This window comes from Abramis brama, assembly GCF_963993115.1.
Source record: "Abramis brama genome assembly, chromosome: 9".
NCBI classification, from domain to species: Eukaryota; Metazoa; Chordata; class Actinopteri; order Cypriniformes; family Leuciscidae; genus Abramis; species Abramis brama.
The window spans coordinates 1,523,129-1,530,000 of NC_139971.1; positions in this window are offsets into that span (position 1 = coordinate 1,523,129).

The window sequence follows — 6,872 nt, forward strand, 5'->3', positions numbered from 1 at the left end:
CATCGCATATTCCTCTGCCTCTAATCCCGAGTCAACACCATTTCCCAGCCGTATTTACCCAGTAAACACTCACTTAGCCTGGGTTGTTTACCTCCTTTTCACACACACACACACACACACACACACACACACACACACACACACACACACACACACCACTCACGCTCATTTGTTTCTCGAAGCATGATGTGAATCTCCTGCACAGTGGAACGGATCGTCCTTGAGCGTCTGCAGGCGTATTGATTCTCTGTCTGTGTGTGTGTGTGTGTGAGTGTGTGGAGGTTTATATGTTTATATATATATATATGGCCCCGAGTTGAGTTTCGGGAAACAGTCGTGACTAGTTGATTTCTTCAACGATGCATTGCACTGTGTATTCGTATTCGTAACGATAATATGCAAATGAGCCCCGCCTCCACTCACTCACTCAGCTCAGAGATCCACTGGTTGACGATCACACGTTGATCTGATTGGTTACAAGGTAGTTTGTGACGTCAGAAACACCAGCGATTTCAAAGCGTGTTTTTGAGACTGTCTTTGGTTCACTGCAGTTTTAAGGAGGAAATACTCAGCAATGGTGTCGACTTATGAATTTACACGTGGTTTGTCTTATAGCATATTAAAAACACCACATAGACACATAAACAACATTAAAAGCTGGATTTTCAACACTGGATAACAAGATATTATAAACATTACAACATCATGGTTTTTCTGTAAAGCTGCTTTGAAATAACGTGTATTGTGAAAAGCACTATGCAACAAGATAAAAATAAATAAAAAAGAGAAATAACACTCATTCATTATTTTCATTAAAATTCTTCTCATGTTTTATGCAAACATTCCAAACACATTCAGCAAATATTAATAACATCATAAGGACATTGTACATTTTCTCTCAACATTACAGAACATATATTATTAATAATGTTATAGGAACGTTCAATAGACATTATTTTTGGAACATTTAGTTCTAACATTTAAATAACCTTTAGAGAATGTTATAGTGAAAGTGCTGGGACTGCTCCCTGTTAGCTGGAGGGAAGATTAATACATGTCAAAATTATGTGATATTTAATGTGATTTTGATCTGTTCCAAAACCTTTACTTCTCTAGTTTGACAGGAAAATGAGGGCGAATAATGACAGAATGATCAACTTTCCCTTTCATTAAAAAGCACAGATTTATTTTTATTTTTTTTATAAATACAAAACATTCATCTTTAATCCGGCTCTGAATAAGAACTGGTTCTCGGTTCCCACCCAAAATAGAAATCACTGTTTTTATGTTCATCAACTGGCAGAAACTTGTTGTTCATCCAGCATTCTGGTAATGTTAGAAAAATGACCGTTAAAGTCACCATGAAATCAAAATGGACAATTCTTATTTTTATGGGAATATTGAATATTTATTGCAGTGTTTATTGTAAATGATTTATTGGTGCACATGATTATTGAGTTAATAATCTTGAATCAGAATAACAGCTGCATCTCTTCTCTGATGACGAGGGCGGGGCAACCTGTCACTCACATGAGATCAGCCAATAGCAAACCACAACCATCCAACCATCCAATCAGTTCCCCACAGACACAATCAAGCCCCGCCCACATCTGTTCTTGCTCCTGAAGCGTTTCACTCAATAAACGATACAATAGAGGAGAGAAGACGAGAGCAACTTCTGTTTCATGATGACTTTAAACTAGTTAAGACTCCAGCAAAGGGAAGAGTTAAACAGTCGTACTGTAACAGTTCGTCCATCTCTCTCTCTCTCTCTCTCTCTCTCTCTCTCTCTCTCTCTCTCTGTGTGTGTGTGTGTGTGTGTTCAGATTTACTGTAACATGTTAATCACACCGTCGTTCCTCCATCTCTCTCTCTCTCTCTCTCTCCTCCATCATTCTGTTCCCAGGCCTGGAAATAAGACTCTCACACCAGAGGCAGTGTCTTTGGCTGTCCTTGAACACACACACACACACACACACACACACACACAGAGAGAGAGAGAGAGAGATTGGAAAGAGTGTGTGGGGGTCCATCAGGGCTTTTAGGCTTCAGGGATGACCATTTGTATTCCTGTCACACTGATAACAGAGGGTGTTGTTTGTGTACGTGTGTGTGTCTGTCTGTGTGTGTGTGTGTGTGTGTGTGTGTGTGTGTCTGTCTGTGTGTGTGTGTGTGTGTGTGTGTGTGAGTGTGTGTGTGTGTGTGTGTGTGTCTGATTGCACTGAATATGCACATATAGTGTGGTTCAAATCAAACTATATTTGTTAGAAAGGTACGTGCAGATAATATAATAATAAAAAGCCAGTTAAAGCTGCAGTGTGTGATATTCAGGAGGATCTGCTGACAGAAATGCAATATCATAAACATAATGATGTTTTCAGTGGTGTATAAAGACCTTACATAATGAAGCGTTATGTGTTTATTAGCTTAGAATGAGGCATCTCTCTCTACACACCGCGGGTCCGCTTAGCGACATGTTTCTACGGTGGCCCTGAATGGACAAACGCGTTTCGTCACTATGTTGTTCTTCGTGATAAGAAGCTTCAGCTAAAGCCAGCGAATAAAACACTGACACAATGATGAACAAGTGACAATAATATTCGCAATAACATATAGTTTTACTGAATATTTAATTAAACCTAATTTCTTAATTTATCTTTGTAAAGAAACCTCATTGCTTAACTGGCTACTCTCTGCTGTCTCAGACGACGACATCACTTCCTGTTGACCACCGTAACTTCTGTTGGGTGCAGTTCACAACCTCACCACTAGATGCATTTACACACTACAACATTTACACACTGCACCTTTAAGTGCACTTAAAGAGAGTAGCTAGACTTTCATGACTATCGATGAATTCGGCATACTTGTATATTGCTCTTACAATTGTTAGCATATCTTTCTATGGCAGAAATATTAACTAGTACACTATTACATGGTTTATATATTTCTTAAAGGGGTCATAGACTGGATTATTTTATTATTTTATAATGTTTCCTGGGGTGCCCTTATAATGTTAGTATGATTTTCACATTGTCAAATCTGTTTTCAAAAAATTTTCAAATTGTCATAATTTATAAATAAAAGGCATTTTTCCTACCCTGATTTTAGCCTCTGATTTGAAAGCTCTGTTTTAAAGGGGCGTGTCTGTGTGAGACTTCAGTGTAAACGCCCTCTGCTGTGATTGGCTGTGAGAATTCAGTGTAAACGCCCACTGCTGTGATTGGCTGTGAAACTTCAGTGTAAACGCACCCTCTGCTGTGATTGGCTGTGAGAATTCAGTGTAAACGCCCACTGCTGTGATTGGCTGTGAGACTTCAGTGTAAACGCCCACTGCTGTGATTGGCTGTGAGAATTCAGTGTAAACGCCCACTGCTGTGATTGGCTGTGAAACTTCAGTGTAAACGCACCCTCTGCTGTGATTGGCTGTGAGAATTCAGTGTAAACGCCCACTGCTGTGATTGGCTGTGAGACTTCAGTGTAAACGCCCACTGCTGTGATTGGCTGTGAGAATTCAGTGTAAACGCCCACTGCTGTGATTGGCTGTGAGAATTCAGTGTAAACGCCCTCTGCTGTGATTGGCTGTGAGACTTCAGTGTAATCGCCCTGTGCTGTGATTGGCTGTGAGAATTCAGTGTAAACGCCCTCTGCTGTGATTGGCTGTGAGACTTCAGTGTAAACGCCCACTGCTGTGATTGGCTGTGAGAATTCAGTGTAAACGCCCTCTGCTGTGATTGGCTGTGAGACTTCAGTGTAAACGCCCTCTGCTGTGATTGGCTGTGAGACTTCAGTGTAATCGCCCTGTGCTGTGATTGGCTGTGAGAATTCAGTGTAAACGCCCTCTGCTGTGATTGGCTGTGAGACTTCAGTGTAAACGCCCTCTGCTGTGATTGGCTGTGAGACTTCAGTGTAAACGCCCACTGCTGTGATTGGCTGTGAGACTTCAGTGTAAACGCCCACTGCTGTGATTGGCTGACATGTTTGCATATGAAATAGCTAGTATTACATGTGGAACGCTCTCTAAAATTTTTACTACGTTTTTACTATTACAGCTATCGAGATTAAGGAATCGTGAAAAGTATTGATCATAATGATCTATTCCCATCACATGATGAAAAGATGTTATCATTGCAACGCAATTTCGGCACTCTCACGAATGCTTTCACCAGCGGTGTAAAGTCCAGGGCTCAGAAAGTTAAAGTCCTGCCATATATTTATTCCACCCATGAACTCATCCAGATGATTTCACTCATTAGCTCCTCTCCTGGCTGAGAAACGGTGCTAATTAGCAACTGAGGAGGACTTTTACTTTCTGAACCTGGACTTTACACCTCTGGCTTTCACCAAATAACAATCCAAACACGATGTAAATACAGTAAGAGCTTCGTTGTACTGTACATTGTAACAGGGTCATGATTTTTGTGATGATTGTGTCCAGATAAACTTGCGCTGTTTGATTGACAGCTTGGGCAATTGGAAAGGGAGTGTTCTTTGATCACTTTCTTTATATAATTTAATCACAGTTTAAATAAGATTATTTTCATCAGAGAAACGAGGTGAAGTTGATTGTTTAGTCACTGGCTTGATTTACTGATGCATAAACAGTATCGAACGATATTTTGAGAGATAATCTGTCTGAAGTTGAATAATTACATCAGAAATCACTGATCACAGATCAGGCATTAGAATAGACATGACTACTTACATGTTTGTGGCGTCGCTGGCAGATCCATATCGTAAAAGTCTGTTTGCAAAGCCTCCGCCGAAATTTACCAATTAATCCACAGTGAAATAAACCGAATTCATCAAATAATGCACTGTAATGCACTGTAATGCACTGCTGACACATTCACATTGTTGGGGGAAAAACTCCCACTCTCCTGGCATGGATCGTTTGGAAGGTACTGGTATCGATCCTGTGTCATCTTTTCTCGTTGTGATGTCACTGTTCACCAACGCTCCAGTGGGCGGGGCCAAAGCTGAAGTGTGACGTCACAAGTCTCCACTTCTCAGATCCTGTCGTTTGCTGGCCTTGGTTTCAATAAAAGCAGTTTTTGGAATAACAAGAAAGTTTTGAGTTTTGAAACTTACAGGGTATTTTTATAGTATAACGAACTCTTAACTGTCAAAGGATCAAGGAACATTTTAATTCTCATTCTATGACCCCTTTAACACACTTAAGTACACTTATAAAAGTTTAACTTTAAAGTACATTTTGAATCATTGTTTTACGAATTGTTTGTCATGTTTTAAAGAAGTGCACTTGTGTTGACTACATAGTTAAGCACATGTAAAGCACTTGATTAAGCTTTCAGTTTTTTGATAATATGTTTTAAATTACAGAAGCAGGAGACGTAGTAATGTTGATAAAAAAGAGCAGTTTATTGTGTAATCTTACTTGCATATGTTTCAATACAAATCCAACAAGTGTTATTATGTAACACAGCAAAACCAATGGAAAACCTGCTTCATAACACCGTCGTGTGACATTAGAAACCTTGAAATAGAACATTCGGTTACACTTTATTTTAAGGTGTCATTGTTACAGTGTAATTATATATTTTAGTACTGAGTAATATTAATTAACTACATGTACTTACTATAGGGTTAGGGTAGGGTTTAGTTGAGGATTACCTTTGGCTTGCTCAGTTGGGGATATTTTGGGGATATTTAATTTTATTCTATCAATCAATAAATTCCACTAGAAACAAACTTTGTTGTATTATTTTATTTTAATACTGTGAAGCTGCTTTGATACAATCTGTATTGTGAAAAGCGCTATACAAATATACTTGATTTGATTTGATTTGATTAGTTGCATGTAATTATGCATAATTTACTGTTATTACTATGGTAAGTACATGTAACATATGTAACAAGGACACTGTAAAATAAAGTGTTACCGATCATTCTCTTGTCCTTGAAGACAAAGCACAGAAAATAAACCACGACTCGGATGTCTTGAAGTAACACACAGGTTTCTAATGAGAATCCTCAATAAAAGATGAAGTCCTTCAGTGAGTCAAAAAAGCACAACTATCAACTAATTGCATTTAAAATAAATTTAAACTATAATACATTTTCATTTAATAGTAAAAAAACATGCAGTTAAATCTCTATAAACATTACATTCAGTTTGCACTAAAGTATGCAATTTCCGTCTTTTTAAAAGTTGGCTGAAGTTTCACGTGGAGTTCATACATGAAGAGTTTGGGGTGTGAATTTAACCTTCAGTGAGTGATAGAGAACGCTTGTGGTTATGAATAAACAAGTGCATGTGTTTGTCAGGCAGAGACTGTGTTGGCGAGCCTCTGTGTGTCACACACACACACACACACGCACACACACACACACACACACACACACACACACACACACACACACACACACACACACACACACACACACACACACACTCTGTGAGAGGTCAGAACAGGGCTGATTCCTGCTGTCTGGATCTCAGGAGACACACACACACACACACACACACACACACTCAGGAGAACAGCTGTGACGGAGGAGAGAGGAAGGTGAGCCGGACTAACAGAGACTCGAGGGTTAAAGTGTTGATCACTGATCTCCAGTAGCGCTGATGATCACTTTAGCATGCGTTTAGTTATTACAGAAATAAAACACTTCAAAAGAGTACATTTAATTGCATGCTATTCATAGTTATAGACTATATTATAGTTCAAATGTATGTTAAATGCACTTTTAAGTATACTGTGTGTAATGTCATAATTACTTTTATTGTCTTTGAAATATGGTTAAAGTTACTGCTGAATGTACTGAAGCAAAAGACTAAAACATAATGATTTTAAAATGTACTTTTAGGGTTTTAAAAGTGTATTAAAATGTAGTCATGAAAGTGT